Here is a 27,331-nt window from a genome sequence, read left to right as displayed (position 1 = left end):
ACACACAACAGAGACATTCTGCGCAAAAAAAAAAAAAACAACATCAATTCTTACAATTAGCCTTTTTGCTTATAAAACCTTGAGAATTCCTGGTTGTGATTTCAGGGCTCAAGAGGCTTGTACTCTGTTATGTCTCGCTTGTAGAACAAGATATTTCCATGGTATCAAAAAAGCATTTATTTGCTTTCGCAGGAATGCTCTCTACACGATGCAATTATCTATGCATAATTACCTCCTGCAATATGATGGATTTCACAGCTTGGATTTTACAGCGTGTGGGCTAATGCAAGTCGACAGGAACAATTCCTCTTCATTAGACTGCTTCAACATCCTCAGTGACATGAGATGTCCATGTTCACATGACTGGAGAAAATACATGAACCAACACCACTGCCATATGTACTCGTCTCCTGTCTGCAGTCTTCATTAATACTGAGCAAAACATTCCAGGGTAGAAACACCTTCCTCTAACCTGCCATCAGTATCCCTCCAAAACTGAGGACTGCAGACTTTCATCAGAGGGACAGATGTTGGCAGGCAGCTTCTCTAATCCAATCACAGTGAAGCATATTTGCCAAAATGTTTCATCAGTGTTACACGTTGGAAAATGTGACAATAAACATTACTGTCATAGTAGATGCATCCGTGAAGCTGCAGCAGCGGATACACTGCTCTTTGAAGATAAGCGATAGTCACAGTCCCTTTATAGAACAAAAACACAGTCTCTTGAAAGTGTTTGCCATGTGTAGTGGTGTAACATGACAAAACAGACATCCAAACAGGATTTCTGTTTTCTGTTTCTAACTGTTTTTTATACAGATTTTTTTTTTTTTTTTACATATGTTTGAACATGTGAACATATGTAAGTCACATCTTATGTGTGTGTGCACAAGGTGTCTTTGTGTGAATTACCTGAAAATGCCACCAAAGTGAATGCAGTTCAGGAAAATAAAAGTTTGATAAAAAAACATATCCAGTTATGTCTCCATGCTGAAATCACTGCCTTGGAAAAAATTAAAGCATGGGAGCAGTTAATTCAAACGCAAAACCAACATTATGTGAGCGCTACATTAACTGACATCACATCAGCATAACACCTACGCTTCTGCTGTTCAACAGCAAGTCTGTGTGAGCCTGGTATAATCTTAGGGCTTTAAACCGAACTGTCGGTGTACATGTATGTGTGTGGATTAGGAATGAATACCAACAGCAAAAGCATGTTCCCATGGGACCACCACAAGCAGCATCAATGGTGTGTACATTTCTGTTTGTTTGTGTCTGAACGGGTGAGTTGAACATAACATGTTTAGTTACTGTATGTTCGAGCTCTTGAGGATGGTCGAGTGTATGCACTGTGAAAAATCTATTTTGTGGCTGAACCTGTTTTCTTAGCTCATCCTTGCAGTGTGGAGACCATTTGGGGGCCTGTTGTTGGGTTGGTAATTGAGGATGTGGGGGATAGAGACAAGGCCCCTTCGGAAATCCCCTGCAGATAGGCCATTATCCCGTGTTGAGGACTGGATAGCTGCTCCATTGCTGACATTTCCATTTATATCTGTCACATTTGGATCCCAAGACACAGAAAGAAAACTAGACAAAAAGGGGAGACAACTGACATACATTTTGTTTATGGCTGTAAACAAAAGTTTGAAGCATCTCCGTATGTGCCACAACAATAGATCGTGCTACAACTAGTGATACTAGAGAATTGAATTGATAGCCATGAATGTTGTTGTTTTTGTCCCTTTATTGATATTGTAGTAATGTCAAAGCCAGTTGTGGTTTTATTTCTATAGATAGTATTTCTCTGATAAATCCAGGGTCATTTTATTTAAGTCTCACCGGCCATGTGGGCATAAATTAGTTAAAGAGAAATGAATAGCCTATCTTTATAATGCATTTAAATTAAATTTAAACTTCATGAACTCAATAAATAATTGATGTAGTGGTGCACGATTCAAGGAATGAGTTATATCTAAGATGTGTTCAGCCAAAGAAAAGAAGTTAGGTTGACTGCTGTCAAATACTTCTTTCTTGTATTATGACAAACCACTTTAGAATAATAATTTTAATGTCTGTCTGACTGTCTGCCACCATTATAAGACATTATCCAAAGTTTATGTGGGACATTAATTATATATTTTATTAAACTCAGTTTACATTAGTGATATTTCAAAGTGAGACAAACTAAGAGAAATTGCTTCCGCAGCTAATGGAGTTGGATAATGCTCATTTGTGTCTTTAGGTACTCTGTGCTTACAAATGCATTGCCTGCTGTTCCTCTCTAAGATCTTTTATACCCACCTGACAATTTTCCTTCAGTTCGTCAGTGTATAATTTCTTTGCATTTACATAAAGTGCTCCCACGGAGCCTTCAATTCCTTCAACTTTAAGTAAAATCCTTCATTTGGTGAGATAATTGTGCACTTGTGCACAACATGACAAGCAATCACGAGTATAGAGGAAACAATTAAATGACCGAAGAGGAGGAGGACAAGAATAGGAATCTATACAGTGACATCACTGTCAGATGGGTGTACCAGTATCTTTTAAAGCTGGGGTAGGTAGTTTGTTTTTGGCGTCATTGGGCAAAATTTCTGTAGTAACTTTTTGACATATTATATTTCAAGTGGTCTGAGATAAAATTAGACTTCTGCATCGCCTCTTGGCTCTGTTGTTTTGGCTATAATGTTGACAATGCAGACAGTGTGCATGTCCCTTCAGATGCAGTAAAAAATTAATTTGATGGCAGGATATCCTGTAGAAAATCTGCTGAGTATAACATTAACCAAGGGCTTGTGGCTGTAGTTAATTCATGTTCATGTTTATGTAACCTGATATAACAGCATCAGGATCACAGTCATGACTGGGATGAGTGAAACTGCTAACTTAATTTTCCAATATCTGAAGGTGTTACCGTGAAAGTAGACAATCAGAGGCATGTTGAATGTTGCTAATAGTTTGGCCTTGTGCTATCAGTAGCCAAAGGCTCACGGCTGCAGCTAATTCCAGTTCATGTTTATAGCTTGGCGTTAGAGCCTCGAATCACAGTAAATCATCTCAAAAGACTTTTACAGTTCCATGTGTTTGAAATGTAAACAGGGTAATAATTCACATAATGAACAGCTTTAAAGAAAATGTGATGTTCTTAGGGCTTACTTGAGTCCCTCTTTGGAAATAGAACTATTAAGAACTATTCACTTTTCATTTTATCACAGAAAATGATGAATAACCAATGTCCTCTTATAAAACCTAAAGGTTTATAGCATTTCTACATTTTAAAACCACACACATATGGAGTGTTAAATTAAATTTGACTTGAACCTGACTTGTGCAAACTGGTCCTTGTTTGCATTCTACCACCCATTCTGCCTTCCATCTGAGCCAGTCTGGAGGCAAAGGGATAGAGGGAAGATCACTCTGCCTCCCTGCGGGAACAAAGGAGGTGAGAGGTCTCACACAGGTAAAAAATTACATCCAAACCAAAACAGTTGCAATTTATATGTGCCAGACACCCACAGGTCCTGAACAGGAGGATCTATCCACTTGTCTTAGAGTAAAAGGCCCATGGGATCAGCACTGTGGTAGGATGAATGAGGTGTTGTGCCTGACACCAGGAGATTCGAGTTAATAAATGGTGTGCTTGATCTGGGGCTGGCTGTGCAATTGTATTTGGACAGTCTGATGAATTGGGGACCGGGAGCTGTCCTCACTTTTTTCCTGAACGGTGGTGATAATTCATGTTTGAGAGCTTAGTGTCGTCTTTAAAATGTAGGTTTTTCTGTCAGAACAGTAATGGAGAGCCCTCACACCCCTGACTGGAACACAGAGTAATCTTAATTTGTTAGTGAAGAATATGGTGAAATATATTCATTGACAATTTCAAAATGAAACAACAAATGAAAAGTAACCTTTGTAAATGAAAAATGTAATATACTGACAAATAGATGAATTAAGCATTAATTATGACATTCTCATCCAATCATCAGCATGGATCAATAAAGTGCTAAAAGACGATCCACTACCAAAGTATTTCTGCTTTAGAACTGGATTTAGTCATATCTTGCTGTTTGTAGTGAAACAGCATCTTGTCTTTCAGTGGCATTTTGTCTCTTTTAGCAATGTTAGTTAGCTGTCTAAGAAAAGAATGCCCAAAAACAGCCATCCACAACAATCCGACCGAGAATGAGATGATGAAAATAAAAGCAATAAAACAGCTGGAAAAAGCCCTAATAAGCGTCAGTACTCATAATAGATGGTACACCAAAGATGGCGACAGCTGTAGTATTTGTGACCAGGAATATTTCTAATTCCTTGGAAAACACATTAATTATTTCTATTTATCCAGAAACCTGTGAGTGCAACAGTCTGCAGACTGAACCAGGATCCATTGGCCACCTTTAACTGATGCCAGTGTAAATGCATGAGTGCAAGAGGCATTTCTGCGACTGCCAAAGTGAGGCTCGCATTCAAAACTTCCCTCAATCAGTTGGATTGTTTGTTTTTCTCTCTGTAAGAATCATGTAATTGTTGTTGGATTAAATGAGATGACAGAATAATTGGAAATTGTTATCATGGCTTCATAGGCCAATGACAATGACAAAAAAACTTTTAGAATTGCATGTAAATGTAGGGGTACAGGGAGACTGAAACACACCACTGCCGTCTGATAAGTGACACACAGGTATAAATGCTGCTGTACTACCAGACTCCAGGCTGCTTCTGTCTTCAGGCTACCTAAGTGTATGTCTTCCTTGCAATATATAATTGAGTTTTGCTTCCTATTCCTTCCTTCAGGGCAACTTTTATATACTTTATTCTATTTGATTGCCTAATTTATTCTCTTATTATCTAATTTGAATATTTATTTATTCATCTGTTTATATATTTGTTATAGCTTGGTGGAGGCTATAACTGCATTTCATTGTGCAATTCTGTAATGCACTGTATAGCTGAACCCTGGACTGTGTCGCTGCCACATCCTGCCATGTTTGTTTTTTTCTCTTTGATGTTGAGGAATGGTCTGTCATGCCATTTCTAATACCATGAAGCTATGACTTGTGGACTATTTTCCCAGGCCAACTCTGGAGGATTGTCGAGTTACATACAGTGTGCATAAAGGCCACAAAATGCCTGAGAGACGGGCCCTTTTGCACTTTGCACAGTGGGACAGCCCCGAGCCCTCGCAGCCAGTTACTTTATCGGGAAAGTGCGTCAACCTCCGTGAGTCAGTGAGTGCAGGCTCTGAGATTGGATAACCGACTTAGTCCCACTCTGCCATGCTGTTGAACTGTGTAGGATGGCTTTGGATGCATGAAACTGTGTGGGGTTATTGCTTTAAGGCACATGCTAGAAGAGACCAGATTGTCCTGTGTTGCTACACTGCCTGAAACAACTAACCACATATCTGTCCAGCAGGGACAAGGTGGATGTGAAGGACGAGGTGTACTGATCCAGGTATCGTCTTCAAAAAGGAGGTGAATACATCAATAAATCAATGTGTGAAATGTATTGTTCAGTATTGAAAAATAATGAATGTAACCTCTCTGCATGGTTGCCAGAAAAAAAAATGGAGATTAGACTATTTCTCAAACTTTTGACCCCTCTTTACCTCATAGATCAGGTCAATTTTCCAACTGTTCATTCACTTGAGGACATGTGTTACAATGCAAGCTACGGAATGCTTTGTTGTGCTTTAACAAGTGGTAATGTTCAATTTGGCTATCCGAAATAATTAATAATTATCAAAGATAATTAATAATTATTAAAATAAATGAACTTTGATTAAAGTCCACCTCGATTGGGGCACCACCTCGAAAAACGAGGAAAAGACAGCCGTTTTAATTGATTTAGTCTCATAAAAATACTAAACTATCAATTTGGAATTATGTTTTATAATTAATTTAATAATTACTACCAAAATTACCACATTGATAGCTAGCTGAAGGATTTTTGGAGTTCTTGACAGTGTAGAGGTTGGCAGTGTCCACAATTGTACAACATTAACGGAGACAGCAAGTATTAAAACATTTATTAAAACAGAGCAAAATTCAGGGACATCATTTGTTATGCATTAAGGACTTGTACTTTGGTTGTAAGTACGGCTGAAGCAGAGTAGGTGTTAAAGACATCTGCTGTTGCAGAAACAAAATCAATCAAACAATCTAACTAAATCTCTATGACTAAACTAAAATAATATGAGTGTAAGAGTGTGTGTGTGTGTGTGTGTGTGTGTGATAAGGCTGAGGAATGTGAGATGGGTCCCACAAAGGTGGGGGAGAGAGACCAAATGGTGATGGCCAGACCCCCTGGGGTGTGGGTCAGAGGCAGACAAAGGAAAGCTAAGTGCTGTTAGCTTAGCTTTGTCCCTCAGTGGCCTGTTGTAGACTGTGTGTGTGAGAGAGATAAAGGTGCAGGTTAAGACAGGATGGTTAGTTTGTAGGCTAACATCAACTAAACTTAATGGATGCACAGTAATCTGCAACACATCACAATAATCAAACTCAAGGAACATTAAAGCAAGTCAATACATTAACAAGGGTAAACCATGTATGCAGTAATGCTATGCTAATTATGCCCAGTTAGAGTTTGTTACCAGTCCTTAAAAGGGGAGACGAAGTGTCCTTGAGGGTGCTGCTTTCTCAGCTTGTTGCTGGAGGAAAGGTGTGGTTCGTGTCCGTGCTGTGTGGTTGCAGGCTGGAGGAATCCGGTCGCTCCTTTGTTCCTGTTAGTTAGCAGCTCTGTGCTAACTTGCTGGTGTGCTCCTGTTGTTGGTTCTGGTTATCAGCTGGCAGACTCTGGGTCGTGCCTGCTGGCGCTGATCTGCTTACTTCAGGCAGGACCTTGTGTCGCTACCATGAAGGAGGTGGCTGCTCTGGACAGACCACACTGAGGCAGAGCTTAGCTGAGTTGAGCTGGTCTCTCCTCTTCAGGAAAGATCAGGAGAGCTGGTCTCTCCTCTGCAGGAGGAGAGGGAGCAGGAAAGACCTGGTCTCTCCACTTCAGGAGAGACGATGAGAAAGAGAGGAGAGCTGGTCTCTCCACTTCAGGAGAGACGATGAGAAAGAGAGAGTTCAGTGGGGGTGAACTGGTTTTGTGGGCCTGCGGTCGTAAAATCATGTGTCCCCTCCGGCCAATGGTGACTGTGGAGCTGGGCGCGGGGGTGATTTCACACCTATCTGTGAAACTGGGGGGCATTGGGGAAAGGAGCCCAATAGTTTTACAGACAAAGAAACATGCGGTTTCACTATGTGTCATTCACTGTATAGTGAAGCCCAACATCCCCCCTGCCATCAGGATGTCACCTGATGTGGGATGCTGATGGGATAATTGTGCATGTTTCGGCCATTGTTCATTTTTGTCAGTCCAGGTGAAACAAGTTGGTAACTACTGGGCAGTTTGTTATCCAACTGGGCATATGCTGAATCTATCTTGGCTAAGCTAGAACAGACATACGTTACAAAACAGTTCTTTATACACAACAATGACATACTGCATCCTAATAACCTGTGTTTCTCAGTTGTTAGTGAGGGTTAGTGGGAACAGGAAATGTCAGTGTGTTATGTAGCAGAGATAGAGGCACCTAAAATGACAAAGTCATAACAGTGTGTCCTACGTGTGTTTTGTATGATCTTACTGACAAAATATGAAGTTGGTCCAAGTGTACTTGGAAGTTGAGCAGTGGTGTTGAATCCAATCAGAATTTAGGCTTTCAGTAATGTTTGTTTTATTACTGAGTGCTCAAATGAGTTTGCTGCTGTTGCTAACAAATTCAAATTTGCCTAAATAACTGTAGTGAAGGTGGGGTAGATTGGGTGTCTGTCATCCGGTCAGTGCTGCCATGACCAAAAAGAGTGCGCTCTAGAGCTCTTATTCTTTCTTGGCCCAGGGCTGTAACGCTCCTGGTAGCCAGAGGGAGAGAGACATTCAGAGTCACTATCAGTGTCGGGTAGATTATGGCCATGTTCTGAGCTGCAGTCAGAGATGCTGTAGTCATCATCTGACCCGTACACTACCTGGTCATTGTTCCTTGCCTGGATTTCTGCATATGGCAGTCTCCTGCTCCTGTGCTTGGAGTGTCTATCCCTGGGCAGTGGATGGACCTGGCGGTTACGCTCAGTGTCCCTATGTGGTCTTTTGTCACCCCCCTTTCGTCTGTTGTGAGGGTGAACTTTTGGGGCAGCTGACCTATGTGACACCTTGGTGTGTGAGCTGGGTGGCTCACTTGTCCCCCCTCTTGCTTTGGAAGAGACAATAGTTTCCCAGACTACCTGTGTCATCTTCCGGATCTCCTGCAATGAGGGGTCACCTTCCTGTGTCCTGAGTACAACGTGAGTACGCACACATGGGTGGAGGTTCCTCAAGAATAAAGCTTTGAAGGTGGAGCTTTCTTCTAAGCCTGGTGCATTCTTTCCCTGGAAATATGCGTGTCTCAAACGTTGGTAGTACTCTTTTGGATGCTCACGACGGGCATGCTTAATTTGTAGGGCTGCAACTATTGCTGTGGTGTCGTCAGTAGCACAGGAAAATTCTTCTGTCAGTGCTTGACGTAGCAATTTATACTCATTTCTGACACTGGGAGGTCGTGACTGTATAAACTTGTGGACCGCTTTAGAGCTGGTTTTCCACACAAGTCTAACTTTCTCCCTTTCAGTTGCATGGGGTAAGTCAATTAGGTTGTAGTCTAGCTCCCTGAAATAGTCCTCAACTTGGTGATCACAGTTATCTGGATCAAACCTGTCAATGCTTCTAGCTAGAAGCTCAAGCTCTTCAAGGCGGGGACCCTGTGAAGGCGAGACTAAGCTACTGTCATTGATATGTAAATCATGCCCTACACTTCTCTGTGGTGGAAGAACAGGGGCTGAACAGCGGCCACTCTGACGGTGATGCAGAGAGGAGGCTGAGCAGTCCTGGACTGTTCTAGTCCCATCTTTAGAGGGACAAGCATGGAGAAATGTGTCGTGCAATGACATGAATGAGGGACTTGGGACGGAATATCTTCTAGAAGATATGCTAGACAACTCCTCTATGTCTGTTTCAGAGGGATGGGAAGTCAGGTGGCTTTGAGCTCGGTCTCTCAGCGGAGGCTGAGGAGCTGACTTCATTCCCAAGAACTTGTGTTCAGGTGGGAATAGTTCATGTCCTCTGTTTGGGGAAAAACTGAACCTGTCACTGGTAGAAGAGTGTGAATCGGAGTAACCGGAATCACACTGGCTGATCGACTCTGGTCGGGCCAAATGTTCTGACTTCAGTCTATACATTTCTTCTTTCTGTGAACAGAGATCTAACTCTGCTGTGTGCAGGTCGTTCAAGTAGCGCAGGGCTTTCTTATTAGCCATCTGAACCTCATGGAAGAGGCTAGCATTTTGCGCTCTCAGGATTTCTACCTCCTTCTCTATGGCTGCTCTACTCTGAAGGGCGAGGCTGGTTTGCCTGTGAAAAGTTAAGAGCAAGCATTTTAACAAGGAGCCCTTGGATGCAGTCTGTGCATCACACCTGTCGTTGAGTAGGGAGTCTATCTCTTCTGTACACTCACTGAAATTCAATTTGTTGATGAATTCGGGGTAGCCAGGCTTTAGGCTCTGTGCTAGGGAAGAAATAAACTGCTCTACACAGGGGTTCTCCATTGTTGCCTGAAAAGGGGTGAGGTAAAACAAGTTAAAATATAAAATTTCAAGTGGTTGGCTGTGGTGTTGCGGTAGCAGACACCTTGAAGTGTAGCTTGGGGAATACACTAGCCTAACACTGTGGTGGCCTGCACTAGAAGGTAGCTATACACTATCTAGTGGAACTGGTGGGGATAGCAAACTACGGCCAATTAAGGTAAATGCAGATTTACACAAAATAAGTTTGCTCACCAAAATTTTGACTCTCTAGCTGAAATGCACGGCAGTAACAGTCAGGAATGTCTCTTTAAGTTACTCAAGCTGGAACACGTGGCAGTTGCAGCTAGGTATTAACTTCACAGGGCTGATAGCACGCTGTGGCTCTCTCTCAGGCTCTATTTCTTAATCAGGCTGAAATGCACGGCAGTAACAGCCAGGTTCAAGCTCTAAGTTCACAGGGCCGGTGGCACGCTGTGTCTTAACAAACAGGAAGCACTTTAGTTAACAGCGAATGGACAGATTGCATTGAATGTGTGACATTCAAATGCCGAACCAAATTCTTCCCACAGGGTAGGTTTACCTGAAAGGTTAGCAGCAGTAGCAAGCTCTAAATGTAACACTATGGGGCTTTCAATGTTTGCTTTCAAACATAGGCACCAGTATTAGCATTAGCTTTAGCCTTAATTCACAGTAACACTAACTCTTCAAATTGTTTTTAGCTTAATTTAGTTAGATTGATTTTCACCACAATGCACTTGAAAGTACAGCTGGAAGTACTTCTGTGACTGACTAGTGGTTAAAAATGATAATTTTGCTCGTTTTAAAGATTTATCAAAAATTTTGGTTTTGACCAAAATTATGCTGAAAATTAATATTGTACAAATATGAACAATTGCCAACAGTACTCTGCCTCACACGGGGCACCATTTGTTGTGCTTTAACAAGTGGTAATGTTCAATTTGGCTATCCGAAATAATTAATAATTATCAAAGATAATTAATAATTATTAAAATAAATGAACTTTGATTAAAGTCCACCTCGATTGGGGCACCACCTCGAAAAACGAGGAAAAGACAGCCGTTTTAATTGATTTAGTCTCATAAAAATACTAAACTATCAATTTGGAATTATGTTTTATAATTAATTTAATAATTACTACCAAAATTACCACATTGATAGCTAGCTGAAGGATTTTTGGAGTTCTTGACAGTGTAGAGGTTGGCAGTGTCCACAATTGTACAACATTAACGGAGACAGCAAGTATTAAAACATTTATTAAAACAGAGCAAAATTCAGGGACATCATTTGTTATGCATTAAGGACTTGTACTTTGGTTGTAAGTACGGCTGAAGCAGAGTAGGTGTTAAAGACATCTGCTGTTGCAGAAACAAAATCAATCAAACAATCTAACTAAATCTCTATGACTAAACTAAAATAATATGAGTGTAAGAGTGTGTGTGTGTGTGTGTGTGTGTGTGATAAGGCTGAGGAATGTGAGATGGGTCCCACAAAGGTGGGGGAGAGAGACCAAATGGTGATGGCCAGACCCCCTGGGGTGTGGGTCAGAGGCAGACAAAGGAAAGCTAAGTGCTGTTAGCTTAGCTTTGTCCCTCAGTGGCCTGTTGTAGACTGTGTGTGTGAGAGAGATAAAGGTGCAGGTTAAGACAGGATGGTTAGTTTGTAGGCTAACATCAACTAAACTTAATGGATGCACAGTAATCTGCAACACATCACAATAATCAAACTCAAGGAACATTAAAGCAAGTCAATACATTAACAAGGGTAAACCATGTATGCAGTAATGCTATGCTAATTATGCCCAGTTAGAGTTTGTTACCAGTCCTTAAAAGGGGAGACGAAGTGTCCTTGAGGGTGCTGCTTTCTCAGCTTGTTGCTGGAGGAAAGGTGTGGTTCGTGTCCGTGCTGTGTGGTTGCAGGCTGGAGGAATCCGGTCGCTCCTTTGTTCCTGTTAGTTAGCAGCTCTGTGCTAACTTGCTGGTGTGCTCCTGTTGTTGGTTCTGGTTATCAGCTGGCAGACTCTGGGTCGTGCCTGCTGGCGCTGATCTGCTTACTTCAGGCAGGACCTTGTGTCGCTACCATGAAGGAGGTGGCTGCTCTGGACAGACCACACTGAGGCAGAGCTTAGCTGAGTTGAGCTGGTCTCTCCTCTTCAGGAAAGATCAGGAGAGCTGGTCTCTCCTCTGCAGGAGGAGAGGGAGCAGGAAAGACCTGGTCTCTCCACTTCAGGAGAGACGATGAGAAAGAGAGGAGAGCTGGTCTCTCCACTTCAGGAGAGACGATGAGAAAGAGAGAGTTCAGTGGGGGTGAACTGGTTTTGTGGGCCTGCGGTCGTAAAATCATGTGTCCCCTCCGGCCAATGGTGACTGTGGAGCTGGGCGCGGGGGTGATTTCACACCTATCTGTGAAACTGGGGGGCATTGGGGAAAGGAGCCCAATAGTTTTACAGACAAAGAAACATGCGGTTTCACTATGTGTCATTCACTGTATAGTGAAGCCCAACAGCTTCCAGAGTTTTTAAATGACCTTCAATGTTGCATAAGATGGCATCTATAATTTTGCCAAACCAAAGGCACAGTCACAGCTTCATCTTTCTATTCAGATGCCTGCCTCAGTCAAGTTCTGTGCCTAGAATAGCTTGTGAATGGGTGCTATACAGAACTCAGTATGACTATGGCTATGCCAAATTACTACTTGCATACATGGAGACAAAACATGAGACATTGCTGCTTGATTTGGATTTGCGTGTGTCTCATACCGGATGCATAATGTATCAAGAGCATGAATAATTTACATAAACAAGTGGAGAGAATCTGTTTGGTGCTTTGCCAATCCCTTCTACTTTCACCTAGGAGGCTGTTTTTTCTGTTGTAAAAAAAAACAAAAACAAACCTCCATATTGGGGAGACAGATGGCAGACAGGGTGAAACTGAGTCTCCTATCCAAAATCACACTGTGATGGAAATAGAGGTTGCCATGGAAATCAGGAAGTGGAGCAATTTGTTGGATTCCCCAGAGAGGACATGGTGGTCACTTGGCGGACTCACACAGTCACTCACATCTGTAAATATTTCTGTGAAGTTTGGAGGGAATTATTACAACAATGAGGTGGTTTTAATGTGTTTTACTGACAAACAAAAAAGAACAAAATGCAATAGCACTTTACCTTCCAGCCATGTAATTACAAAGTAATGAGGTCATATTTGAAATAATGCTGCGGTAACACCATAGTAATTATAGAGGTAATGTTCTGTCAAAGGAGCAAACTAATATTGGGGTACAATTTCTGTATTAGATGGGGTTATATTTTAATGAATTTGCAATTACCTTACAATGATGAGAATATTAGTATCATGTTTTCACAAAACGGAGTAACAATAAAGTAAATATGTAGCAGCACCCAGTTAACTTAGCTCAGCATAATGACTGAAAAAAGACTGCTTTGTCCAGGGTAACAACATCTGTGTGCTAGGTTACTAATTAAAATGGTACATCTGTTACAGAGCGTCACTAGCTGTTTCCCCTTTATGCTAAGATATCGATCATCTCATCCAAGCCTTCACAAAAAAAAATGTTTAACTTTTCATCTACTTTTACTAAATATAGCTGCGCTGGAATATGAAGACACTAGACATGTTAAGACCTATATAGCTTGTGATTGGATGTGACGAGTGACTTAAGAGAAATTTTGCACATCTGCACAGTGCTTTACGACAATGCCTTCCTAAAATGAAAACCCACAATGAAGGATTCAGAGACCAGCAGGTCAGACAGCCCTTTTATGCTCCACTCACTGATCTTTCTTTCTTTCTTTCCTAACCTTTGATACTGATTTTCTGTTTGTGTAGCAAGCCATGCTCAAATGTGACGATAGACTGTCAGGGGAATGGTGGTAGTGGAGATAAATTTCACACTGGGTGTATTTTTAGTAGGGAACACGTAACACACACGTCGTTTTCCCTCCTTTGTCTGAAGTGCCATGTAGTGTCTGATTTTAATCAGAGACTGGTTTGCTGCCGGTCCTGCAGTCATCAGCTCCCATTAAGAAAAAAACAAAGACAGAAGAAGAGCGTTGAATATGTTCTGTTGCTAGGAAACTGAGACATCATTATGACGACACTGTGTTTCGGTATACAGAGTATTCAATTTACAAAGTGTGAAGGTTTAAATTCGTTTGTGTTTATACCATGTCTGTTTATTAGATTACATTTAGCTAAATGGAAATGGTCACTGTGTAATGTCCCTAATTGGACATATTGTCATTTTGATTGCGTGATGATGAAATTGATTGTTGCAGTGTGGCAATGTGGTAATGTTACTCTTAATAGCTTCAGAAGTGCAGTTAGGCTAATTATGAATTGTAAATACTTGTAACTTGTAACTTGAACTTGTAAATATGACTAATGAATCACAATGAAACAAAGAATTTCAAATCAATCTTTTGGTCACATGTCTCGTGTTTGTCTCATCACACTGGCGTGACCAAAAGTTTTAAAGCTCCAGTCAACCCACACTTCATTCCACTTAAATACAAATTTGGAATATAAATGAAATTAACATAATAGCAGAATATTAAGAGAGGTTTCTTTCACTGACTCACTCATACACAATACAGCCTACATTACTGAATATGATTACAGCTCATGCAGTGCAGGATGTGCACTGTTCACCTCCCATCATTTGCTGCTGTCTGTCTGTATCACATAAAAGTATGTTGTGGGATCACACTAGTCTGGCCCACTAGCTAAACAATGGCACATACATTCATGATGAGGAGAAAAGTATCTCCTATTACAAATCAGCAGGCAATTTCAACCATTATTTAAATGTTACTACATAGGCTAATTTTTTAGCTTACCTGTGTGGTTTTTCTCCACCTGGATGTGTGCGTGGTGCAGTTTCTGCTCTTCTCTTCTTTGTGTAACTTGTGTCACTCAGCACTGCGCATGAGACCCCCTGCAATAAGAGTAGAGTTTGCGATAAGCGAGTGAGAGAAAGCGCGGCAGAGAGTAATGGCGAATGCGACAGAAAGGTTTGCACTGAAGTTTTCAATCAGTTGGTTTACATTTAAAATTACATTCAGGGCTACACTTAAAATGTTCAGAGCAGAGGCCATGGATACCCAGTGACGCAACTGTTGCCTGTGTTTACTGTTTATGACTCACCATTCACAGCAGTGTCCCAGTGAACTGTGATCCTATTAATACCAATGAGAATATCTGTCTGCAATATTCCATGCAGGAAATTATATATTACAAAAACAGATTATAAACATATTATGTGAAAAGAAAAGCAGAATTGACTTTATTCTTAAAAGAGGACTCTGTAAGGTTTTTCCTCCCACAGTTGAAGAAGTGCAGTTAAGTTCGAGATTCACCACATCTGTCGGAAAGCATCATGTCTGACCGTCTCTCTCGATCATCTTCCTTTAACGATTCAATTTGTCGTGGATTGACAGCAACCAGACAGAGTGAGAGTGATGAATGGCCTGCCATGCTTCCAGTTTACCAGATTACCTCCATATTTCTGTGCAGTTACAGATATATGGTATGACTATATAAGCATGAAATCTGGCTTGATGGGTCATCTATTTCTTGGACAATCAGCCTCATAAGCCTAGCCTCATAAGCCTAGCCTGGAGTGACGGGCTTCAGAGACTGTCAGAATCACTGCTGGGGGATGTTCTGAAGTCCTGCTGCTGCTTGGGGATAATGGATTTACTGTACTTTACATTTATCTGATTAGATATGCAAAGTGTTTGATCTTACTGGCTCCAGTGGATATCTAGAGGCTCTGCTCTACTGCCGGACTTGTCAAAGAAAACCTCTTTCTCTAGTGTGTAGAGGTTTCATGGATGGTTGGAACTCTGGGCCATATTTGTACTTTCATTCCCATTCCTGAAGTCCATCTGGTGCCTACTGACGTGTAAGCTGAAGGTGTGATGGCACTCTGCAGGTGCATGTCTGAGTGCCAGTTTAGACAAATCACAGCAGGTAGCCATTACAGCCACTTGTCTGCTTGTTAGTCGGCGGCATGATGGGACAGGCCATACGTCCAATTCATTGCTGCTTCCAAATGTTGCTTATTTCAGGCTGCCATGTTGGAAGGGATAAAGCTGGTACAAATGGCCAGCTGACACATTGCTGACATGGCTTCATGTTGAGTTTATATAGGGATACAAACAGAGAAGCCGTCTCATCCACACACACTCACAGGAAAAACTCACACCCAGACGAATACTTATATTCTTCTTTGTCCCCAGTAGATAGTCTAACATTAGGCATATAGACTATAATATAGACTTGTATATTATAGTTGTTTAACATAACCTAAGATTTTGCAGAATTGTCTTACATTTTGAAGTTGTTTCAAATGTATTATATTATAATATCAGAGCATCAAAATGATAATCTCTAATAATCAAATTAATAATCTCTCTTTCTTCTTCCTGAACAAATATATCATCCATCCATCAACTATCATTATAATTATTCCAAATGTATTGTCTTCATATTATCACTATATATACATATATATATCTCCGAGACTCATAAAAATGCATAATTATGGAAAGCAACATAGCATCGCAGTGCTGTCAGTGACCATCAAGCTCCATTTCAGAGGTTGAACAAACAGAGATAATTACTGAAAGTGATGAAAATAACTTTAAAATCAATCCTATAATGAACTGAAAGCTAATTTGCTGTTGCTTAGCAGCATTGCAGACAAACTGGTGGGCAGATATTTTCTGCTGCGTACGACAGGTGTTTAGGGTGTAACAGCAGTCAAGGCATGAAAACACAGAGGAATCAATCATTGCCAGGTGATTAAAGGACAGAAGAGTGCTATTCTTAGAAAGTCGTATAAATCTGGCAATCTTGCCACCTAGACAAGTCATTAATAAAGTAAGTATATCTGAGATAACACATGCCAGTTGAAGTGCAACAAACAGGGTCCAACAAACAGGGAGAATAAACATTCCAAATCCCTTTTTTTTTTTGCAGACAACAGAGAAGACACATTGTGTGTGAATAAAATGACATCAGGCCACAGAACCTATTCCACAGAGGAAAAAACACAAAAAACAGATCTCATGAATGAGAGATCAGACGAGTTGGAATGACTGAAGTAAAACACTCAACAAAGAGAGAGAGATAGAGTAAATGGAAAGACATCATACACACTGAACAGAGACACTAATATAAAGAGCAAATTCGTCAGTTTCGTTGTATCTGAGACTGTTAGGGAGTCATGGGAGAAAGTGTCTTGGGATTAATTAAAGCCTTTAATCACATTAAGAGGTAGAGGTTATGAGTGGGCTGACAGCAAGGCTGAATCTGTCACTTTACACTCATGGGCCACACTAGTGGTTCATTTACGACCCTCTCTGAGTCGATCAAGCTGTCATTGTTCTCTCTCTCTGGGGCGGGCTGACCTGTCATTTCCATCACCTCATCACATCAGGTCCTGCAGCCAGAGTGACTGTCTCTCAATATCTCTTTGTGGAAGTGGACTCATGCAAGTGAAGCACTGAATGCGCCATGCTATTGCTTGTACATCATCATAACTTACAAGGAGCCTGATTTGAGGGACTGACCACCCCCCCCCCCACATAACAGAGGTTGGAAAATCATAGCTTCACAACTGTAAGTAGGCATGGCAAGTCCGTCCATGAGCTCTCTGTATGTTAAAGTGGAGTGAATGTGGCCGTAATGAGAGTTATACTGTGCATATGAGGAGTTTGTTTTTATGAAAAATAACCAAAGTGTAAGGAATGGGCTTTAAACTTTAAAAGGTTCTCATTTTAAATGGAGTAATCTATAAACAGCAAAAAGTAAGGTGGAGAGGATGTTTTCAGCAAACCCATTAGGCAAACGTTTGCTTAATTTGTTATACACTAGATATAGCTGATAAAATGTGCTAGCAACTGCTACCTGACTTGCCAATTTACAGTTGTCACTTTGTGGCAAAAAAACTGCGGTGTGTCAGAAAAAAAAGCATGTTTGGGTAACATTTTAGAACAAATGCCCCTTATTAATGTTCAGTAATTAGGTTATTCATTAAGTTGTGAGCCCTTCATGAGACCATCAAACCATTAATAAACAGTTCTAAACAGGTTTTAACATAGCTTTCATACATCAATACAGGCTCGCTATTTGGCAAGATCCAGTCACTGTTTACTACTAATTAAGCTTACTAATGACTTACTAACATCTGGAACAGACAAGACAGAGCCTTATTGTAAAGTATAAAACACTATCAATGACGTACTACCATTTATAGCTGGCAAAATGGGGAAGGCTGACAAAAACAATGCCAAAGCTTTAGTGTATGAATCTGGTAATTTGATAATGTCATAATTTGATATGTCAAATGAAACTTTCTGACTATTATTAAGATATGCTCACACTGCTTAAATGCCAGTACGCTGTTAACAAACATGTGATGAAGCTGCCATGTATAAATGCCGACTGAGGGAGAAGACAAAGTAAGCTAAGTAACAAGTGAGATCTGAGGCTTAACGCTAAATGTGGGCTCACATTTTTATCTTATTAACTGCTAACTATTAACTATTGGCTGTTTACAACCTAAGCAATAGAGTAATTATGAATTATTCATGAATCCTATTAGAATAGTCTTATTGGGAAGTGGTACCCATATTTGATCTTTAAAGTATTGAATTCTTGGATTGAGCAGAAGAGATGAAGCTACTCCCAGCTGGGAAAGGTGGTCTACAGTTTGATTGATGTTTTTGAATGCCTAAAGTATATAGTATGGTGTATAATTTGTGTAAAAACTCTGAAAACGGTGCTCTGTCCACATACAGTGTGCTATAAATATGTAGAGAATAGGAACACTGGGATTATTTGGCATGCTAGAAGATACAGAGGGTAAAATGATTGACAAATAGTGTGAGTAAGTAATGAAATAAAATATGGTGATTTTTGTAAGATAATTTCAAAATGAATTGAAGTTTGAAAGGAGTGAGACATAACACAAAAACAAAATGTGAGCAAAGAGGTTTTCAGAATGGTAAGCAGGAAGTGAAAAAGCCTCAAAAGAAAAATGAAAAGTGAAAAAGCTTTTCACTTGTCATATCTTTTCAAAAGAGAGTAACCTGGGCAGAATTATTAAGTCAAATGTGACTGAGAAAGTTTTCTAAGGAGTTGAATTTCCTCCAAATGCACCAAAAATCAAACAGTAGAGCTGGATAGAGCTGAACAAAATGTCTTTCCACCCAGAGGCTTTCATTTGCCACTGTTCAATTCAGGAAATCAGCTTTGTATTTCGAAGCACAGAAAAAACCCCAATGATGTGGTGTTGCAGGATTAGTCCAGCAGACATTTCTTTTCACGTGTTTCCAAATAGGTCTAAGCTGTCTAAGGCAGCTCATTGAAGTGCTTTATATTCCTCTTAGGATGGACCACATATCCACCTATAAAATGGACTTTTGGTGATTCTCACCTCATGCTCTATCACTAACAGACCAGGCACCAGACAGCATTACCGTAACTTAAAAAAAAGCTTTCATGGCAACACCAAGAGAATACACCGAAATGCATTGCAGTTTTGATAATGAAAATTGCCAGTGCAAGGAGAAAATTCCAGGGTCTTCATTTCAATTTCAAATACTAAATGGAACATAACTCATCCAAAGACCTCATCCAGAAACTTTAACAGTATTGAAATTAAGTATGAAAGTTTAAAGGCAAATGTGGAATTGTTCCCATGTATATGGCAAAGAAAACATTATCTAAAGGTTAAAATTTTGCTTCTGCACAGTGTCATGACAATCTTGAACAACATGTTTGTATGTATGTGACTGAGACACAATCTGTAAAGGAAAAAGAAAAAGAGCATATTCCTGAAAAGGCAGAAGACTGGTCAGCAGACAACAAGAAGCTTCAGAAAGATGATTACAAATCATACATAATCAAACACATACAATTGGTCATTGGTCAAAATACTGTTTTATATCTATTCTCTCAATCTATTTTATAAAGCTCATCAGATCTATTTGTATTATATTAAAGGGCCATTCCAGTAATTTATTAACACTTCTATACAGTTGAGAAACTTGTGAAAGCTAGACCTAAAACAAGGATGGTCAAAGTCAATGCAGAAACTGAGATATCTTGATTTTTAGTCCCGAAGCTCCACAAAAGTCCATCCTACAATTCCCACAATGCAGTTCTTTCATTAGACTCTCTCTCAGTGGTTAATGGCTCATGACTTTCAAACTCCACATTCCAGTTTGTTGAGCAGACTGTCTAGTACAATCACTGTTTGACCCCTTTAAAACCTATCCCAAATCCTTGTTGGATAAAAATGTTGTCTGCTAATAAAAGTTCTGGATGCAAGTTCTACTTTAAAAGTGTCTCTGGCCTGATCCTCTGAGAATTTAAATGTCAGCTGGTGTGCGTGAACTCCATTTTCTCCTCTGAAAGGGCCAGTTCACACCTCCAGTCATTCCCTGAGGCTTCAGTTTAAATGTGTAGGATTAGACAGGGCAGAGAGGAAACAAGTCAGAGGGCTGATGATGCTTCATCTAAACTGAGAGTGAAGGCTATAGTAGGTTTCAAATGTGACAGACCGATGAAGACAGGCAGTAGAAGAAATGAAATAAAATACATTAAAATAATGCTGAGCTTGCTTCTTAAAGGGCAGAGCACGAAATATAGTCTGTTTAGTGTATAGTGCAGATTTCAGTTTGAACTCGATCACCTGATTCTTTTTGGATAAAGGTGAAACTTTTCCATTTTGTTTGATGGTGACTATATATGATTATATGATACGGCACAAACACTGAGGGAAATATACTTGAGAAAGTCTCACACTTGAGACTTGGCTTATTTATTGTTTGTCTTGAATACAATTTCATACACCCCACCCAAATTTAACAAAACGGTCTGTGGGTTTGAACAGTGGTTGGCTGCACACCATGAGTTTATAAAGATGGAGCCATCTGAGTATTAAAAAGTTTAGAAAAATGCTGATTCAGAAATATGTTGTATACCCAGCCAGTGATGAGCACTGACACACAACTTTATTACTAAGATTTGTATTTTTGTCCTGATTATTTTCTTAAGCTTTCAATTCTCTGGAAATTCAAGAGCATATTGTGTTTATATTGTTATGGTACAGTGTGATCTCAAGATTAAAGGCACAGCGTGATGCATACCCAAGTTCACAACATCATTCAAAACATACTGAGCTAACTGATTGCTGCCTTTCAGTAAATCCCCTATTTTTTAAATCAATGACCACATAAAAAATTAAAAAAAACATAATAATCATAAATAATACAACATGTTGTGAATAATATAATATTATACAGATATCATATGAGAGAAATAGCATAACCTCACTGTTGATCAGCTACAAAAGAATCAGCACTGACTGCTGAGGGCAGGGAAATGCTGAGGGTTATGATCAAAAGCAGAAACGAATCAATTTCCTTCAACACGTGTATCAGCCAAACACTGTCGAGAGCCTTTGAAATCAAAGTCCATGTCACTGATGAAGTTCAGCTACCTCACAATCAAAATGCAGGGTTTGCAGACTTTGGAAAGAAGACAAAAGACGGAGAGAAATCAGCTTCCTTTCTTCTCCTGCATCAGCTCGTCTCCCATGGGAACAGGTGATTTTGTGGGCAGGAAGGCCTCAGGGAGCATCTCTGGGGGCTCCACTATGACAGCTTCAAGGAGTGAAATGTGACTTTAAAGACGATGAGGTAGAAACCACAATGTCAGTTTGCTGCTGGTCCCCAAGAGGTCGCACATTTGAAAGTAGAATAATGACTAAAGGTCATTCTTTATTTGAAACATACTACAGTGACAATGGTCTCTCAGCGACTGTGAAATAGTCACATGTCTGTTGTGGATTATTTGGAGGTCACCTTGGAATATGTCAGCGTCACCCTGCCATCTCATTCCCCTATTACATCATTTTTTAGCTGTATTTAAACTCAATTTCCACCTGATTAAGGTGATTTTTGCTTAATTTTTAACTGACTTTTTGCTCAATTAAGACATTTATTTTACTTAAGTTTTTTCTCTGAAATACAGTGTATCTGATATGGTCAAAGAAACACATGTTGCCATTTTCTCATGGGTTTCTTCAAAGCCCAGTAACATACACACTGAGTTTGGTGTGATTCATAATTTATACATATTTGAGTGCAGATGAATATTGTATTTTCTGCAGGGCATTTACAGTACAGCAAGATAACACATTCACGGTTGGTTTGTATCATTTTCAGTGTAAGCACATTTTAACTTCATTTCCACTATCCCAGGAGTAATCTTGTCAAACTGTATAATTACATTTCTTCCACAATGTAATGCTAACTCATTTTAGAAAATAGATATATTACTTGCTCAAATCCAGTGTTTTAATTGTGGGCTTATTGTCACATTTGTAAGTCAAATGAGTTTATCTCTCAAGGTCAATAGAACAAGTTAAAAAGCAAAACATTTTGCTGCTGGATGCCACCCATAATGTCTGCCAGATAAAAGCAAGTAGCCCTGGTGGCTCAATTTGTGGTTGCCTGTGAAAATGAAAAAGTCCAAGTCAAAAGGGAGGAATAACTACTGATTTGCTGAGTGTTATTGTAGAGCATCAGGTTTTATGTTGGGCCCATAATGGAGCCCAAGATCACACCCGACTTTCTATCTTTTTGAACACAAATTTATTTTTTTTTACTGCTTTCAAAACCTCACTACTATTCAGTAAAGCAAGATTTATTGTCATGCAGTGGGCTATGTGTCAGCTGTCCTATACTTGTGTATTCTGGTGGCATCATGTTGTTCCTATAGTCTGTCTAGTACCACTCCTGACCTTCATTCTGCCTTTCTGTGTCTTTGTCACATTTTTGTTGTTACATTTGTTTTGGAATTTCATGTGTTTTTGAATTGACATCATTTCTGAGGCTGCAGCAAGATTCTCCAAATGGAAATGTTTTAACCTGCTGTGGCATGTTTGCTCTTGTCAGCCACTATGATTCATAGGTTAGCTGGTATAAAACAGCGAAGGATATCAGCCTGTATTAAGTTTGTTGTTTGGCGTTAACTGAACAGCTAACTTATTCTCTGCAAGCTCCACAACTGATTTTAGCATAAGGGCACAGCCGGTAATACTGCTGTTTTTATACTTACTGTAGTCAAGTTGTTTACAGTGGCATTTTTATTCTTATTCTTACAGGGTTATATGTTGTCTATTGATACATTCAGATCCATGGAGCGCATTCTACTTGGTACTGAAGTGATGTTGATGTTGTTGCTGTTTGGCATAATACTGTGTAGATTGCGGCCTTGCATGGTCTCTTGCTCCAAGGTGGGATACCACAGTTGTAGTAAAGCCCAGCACCAGGGTGGCCAGGGTGTAGTGACCATGGTGTGGGTTTTTAATGAATATTCCACCAGCTCTGGTCAGCAATTGGCTGCTGCAGCAGCACCTTTGACTGGCAGGAAAATCTCCTCGATGTTATCTGTACAAACTGTCAGCCCCTAGAAGTATAATAATCTCACTGTTGAGTAGCTACAAAAGATGTTATAATCTGATATGATAACTTAATACTAAGATGATAATGAGCACACCTCAATACAAAGTGTAAATACAACAAAGTAAAATTGCAAGTTATTATATTACTATCTTAAATTGACAGTATAAAACACACAGTTGTGCTCTATTTTAAGCTCAGTGTAGATACATTTATAATATTATCCAAATATATTTACATGTAATATTTGTTGCAGAGATGTGATAGGAATACATTTGTAATATCATACTGAGCCTAAAATGGTAAACTACGAACTGCTGTAAAAAAAATTTTTAGGATTCAGTAGACAGACTTCTGGCAATTTCTATACTGTGTTTATGGACAGTTTTACTGTTTATATCGGGCAAAGTTCTGCCACCCTTCCGTCAGCAGGCCTGCCCCGCCCCTGGTATAGCGTGTCTTGATTCAAAATGTCACTCTGCCCCCGGCTACCAGCATCATGTTTGGTTCTCTGCACTGCATGTGGTCAAAAGAGTGGCTTTAGGGAGAATCTAAAATAGTGTGGACACTTTTCAGAGTAGTCCAAGAACTATAAAAAAAATTGGTGTTGTTTGTCAATATTGTGTGTTGGTGCTTTTAAGCCCTCTGATAGGATGTTCCAAGGTTATGTAGAGTCAGCTAGAAATTCAGCTCTGAAGTGTGCTGATGACTTCCTCAAACTCTTCAAAGGTGAAGTGTATGTAAGTGGGAGCTTTTAAGATAAAAGAAAACCTCCATCAAGCATTTTGGCAGGCATTTTTACAACAATAAAATGTTAACAGGTCCCGGGTCAGTACAATCATCCATCATCACTTTCTGTACAGGTATAAGAATGTTTTCTCTGTTTAGCAGGACATCTGAGGTCAACCGACTGCAAAGGCATTTGAGGAAAGTTTGGCCTTAAATTTTTGTGTGTGGCCATTTTTTAAAGGTTTTTCTTAGAGTTGTAAGATCAGTATTTTCTCGTGAAAAACTGACTCAGTATAATTTTACAGAAGCATGACCATCATGTCAGGAATGCTTCTTCTCCATGTTAAGTGAATTTGAGCAGTAGTTCTTTGCTTATGTGTTGTAATTTCTCTTTTTGCTGAGTCCACCTTCTGTCAACCTCATTCAAGTGCTTCTTCTTTAGATGGTGACATCCACATTTCTCAGACAGGTTTTCGGTCCAAGTGAATCATTTCAGACATTTTTTTTAGGGTGAATATAAGACAGGTAAACAAAGAAACCTGACCCACAGCTTTGCATTGTGGTCTATGGAGTGTGTTGACATACAAAATGAAATTAAAATTAGAAACACAATTTCACTAAGCACCTAAATGAGACTTCTGGGACTAAGTATATTTAATCAAGTGCTGCGCTAAAGTACAATTATCAATTACTTCAACTTTACTGAAGTGTTCTAATTTTACGCTGCTTTACACCACTACATTATTTGATATTTGTACTTTGTAGTTCATTTGCAGATAAAGGTTTACCAATAATATACATATAAATATGATCTACCACAGCCAGCTACAACATTAAAATGCATTAAACACAATACATTAAAACACTTATTGGCTGCATAGTGAGTATAACTGCTATACTTTAAGTACGTGTTTTTTGATTCACTAATAATACTTTTATTTACTTTTACTCACTTATTCCTGTACAAATGCTGTTTAAATAATTCACTTATTGTAATCAAGTCGTGAGCTTAGTGTTTACTGTCTGCCTCTGGCTGGCTACTTGATTGGAATTATGAGGGGGAAAAGAAGAATTTTGTGTCAATGAAAGGTGTAGCCCCCATGAATCTTTTGACAACATGCCAAAAATAAGCCAACAAGTTGCAGCAGTGAAATGACCTTGTGTGGTCTACTCAAACAATGAGAAACGGTAACGGCTGCTGGGTATGAAAATTAATGTGCACAGGGGTTGAAGTGGGATTTGTTAGTTGAGGGGGTTTTGGGTTCAGGCAATATGCTCTTGAAGCTCTCTTGTTCCATCATGGACTCACAGACCCGCTCGAAAACACAAGCTCGGGGGACAGGATAAGCCCTGGAGACCCTGCCCTATTTAACCCCTGTGCATGGGGAATGTACCTGTGGTGTCATCAAGTGTTTTGATATTGCCTGCTAACATAATATAAAAAATTATAAATAAATAATTTAGATAGTGGCATCCACATTTCTCAGAAAGGTTTTCTGTCCAAGTGAATCATTTTAGACATATTTTAGGGTGAATATAAGACAGATAAACAAAGAAACCTGACCCACAGCTTTGCATTGTGGTCTATGGAGTGTGTTGACATAAAAAATGAAATTAAAATTAGAAACACAATTTCACTAAGCACCTAAATGAGACTTCTGGGACTATGTGGCACTAGGCCACATTACTTGTTTTTTACTTGGCTAAAAACCCTCTCAGTGGTGTGTTTGCTGCCTCTCTTTTGATTTCCACCATTGTGAGAAACGTTAACAGGACAACAATAAATTCTGATTTGACATAGAATTACTAATACAGCTGTAATGTATTTTCTCTTCCATGGCCTCCATATGTTAATCATCGTTAAATGCTGATGAAAAACTGTTCAAGTACTCGAAATGTTGTTTCGAAATGGTGAACATGCCAAGTCTGTTATATTTGTAAAAGGTGTTGATTAGATATTGCATCATTAAGCTGTGAGAGTTATCCATTATAACGAGAAAGATACACCACAAAACAGCAAAATAATCCTAGAAATACTAAGGGCATGACCATTTGCAACTTTGAACAATGCTAAATTATTTTCTTTGTAATGAATAAGCCACACACCCTGAATAGTAATGAATCAGTAATACGGGTCTACTCCAAGGCCTGACCCTGGACTGAATATGCCAGTTTTGTTGTCATTGCCATGCTTTAGTAATGGCCACTAGGAGCAGATAAGTTCTGGGTGAGTGACCACAGAGTCACACTAACCCTGAATCCATAAAGTTCTTTGCATTTAAAAACTATCCCTACAGTGCAGTAACTCTTTCAGCACAAGCCTGCTATCTTTACCTCTCTAAAATATCACTCTAGAACAAAAATATACTATAGACCCATGCGGCTGCTGATAATGTACTAGCACTTAACAGCTTTATGTCAGAGTGCATGTCTATCCAAACCTATTACTGCTGCAGCACATAGACATGCAGGAAAAAGAGTTCAGATCCCTCACCTAGGAAGCTCTAATGACCTTAAAGGTGGATGGGCAGTCTCTCTGCAACTATAAAAAGATTTCAGAGAAGCTACACTTGTTTGGGTGAGATAGTAGCAAGGGGGGAGTCACAGCTGTGAGCGTGACTCCGCACGCTCTACCATGGGGTCAGGCAGCAGCCGCAGTCCATTAGCACATTACACGGCCCTCTCAGCCAGGAAACGAGAAAAACCCATTGAACATCCCATTCCACCCTGCAACACAGATTACAGTGGCCCTAATGCAGCTGCAGTAAGGTATGCTACTCATGAGCGGGAGAGGAAGAAAGGGACAAGAGGGTGTGAGCAGCAGAGAGTGAGGCTAGGAGAATATAAGGAAGAGAAATGCGGAAGTAAATGAAGTGTGCAGCACTGACAATCAGTCTTTTTGATGGTGTGTCAGTATAGCATCCAATAGCCCACACACTCATTAGCGGCAGGGGACAAAGTGCAATTTCCCTCCATATGCGCAGAACAAAAGTTAAGATAACAAAACAAAACGAAGAGCATGCCACTGTTAATCCTGTTCTATCAGCACAATGTTGCAATTCTGCAAGTGTCGATCTGGTCTTTTGATTTATACTCCCTCTGACTGCAAGCCTGTGAAGGAACAATCAAAACGTGCCACATCTCCTCATTGGCAACAGTGTCCAACATGTCCACTGTATGCATGACTCCGGTAGTAGGGCATGTATTGTTTCCTTTTCATAATTCTTACCACAGCTTGTGGGTTTCTGGGCCACTGCAAGTGCACCGAGCATGTGTCAATGCATTTGTTTTGTATGATGAATAGTCCAACTCCACTGGTTCTAGGAGTTAGGAGCAGGGATAAAAAAAAAAAAAAACTAGTCCATGCTACAAGAGAGGCTTCGACTAAAACTACATACCACTGCTACCTTCACTGAGTTATTCTCCTCTTCCTCTTTCATCCACTGGGTTTAGTTTGTCCTTTGATTTGTTTTCCTGT

The sequence above is a fragment of the Pempheris klunzingeri genome, chromosome 18 (assembly GCF_042242105.1).
Source record: "Pempheris klunzingeri isolate RE-2024b chromosome 18, fPemKlu1.hap1, whole genome shotgun sequence".
NCBI classification, from domain to species: Eukaryota; Metazoa; Chordata; class Actinopteri; order Acropomatiformes; family Pempheridae; genus Pempheris; species Pempheris klunzingeri.
The sequence above is the reverse complement of the archived record's forward strand: the minus strand, read 5'-3'. Positions refer to the sequence as shown.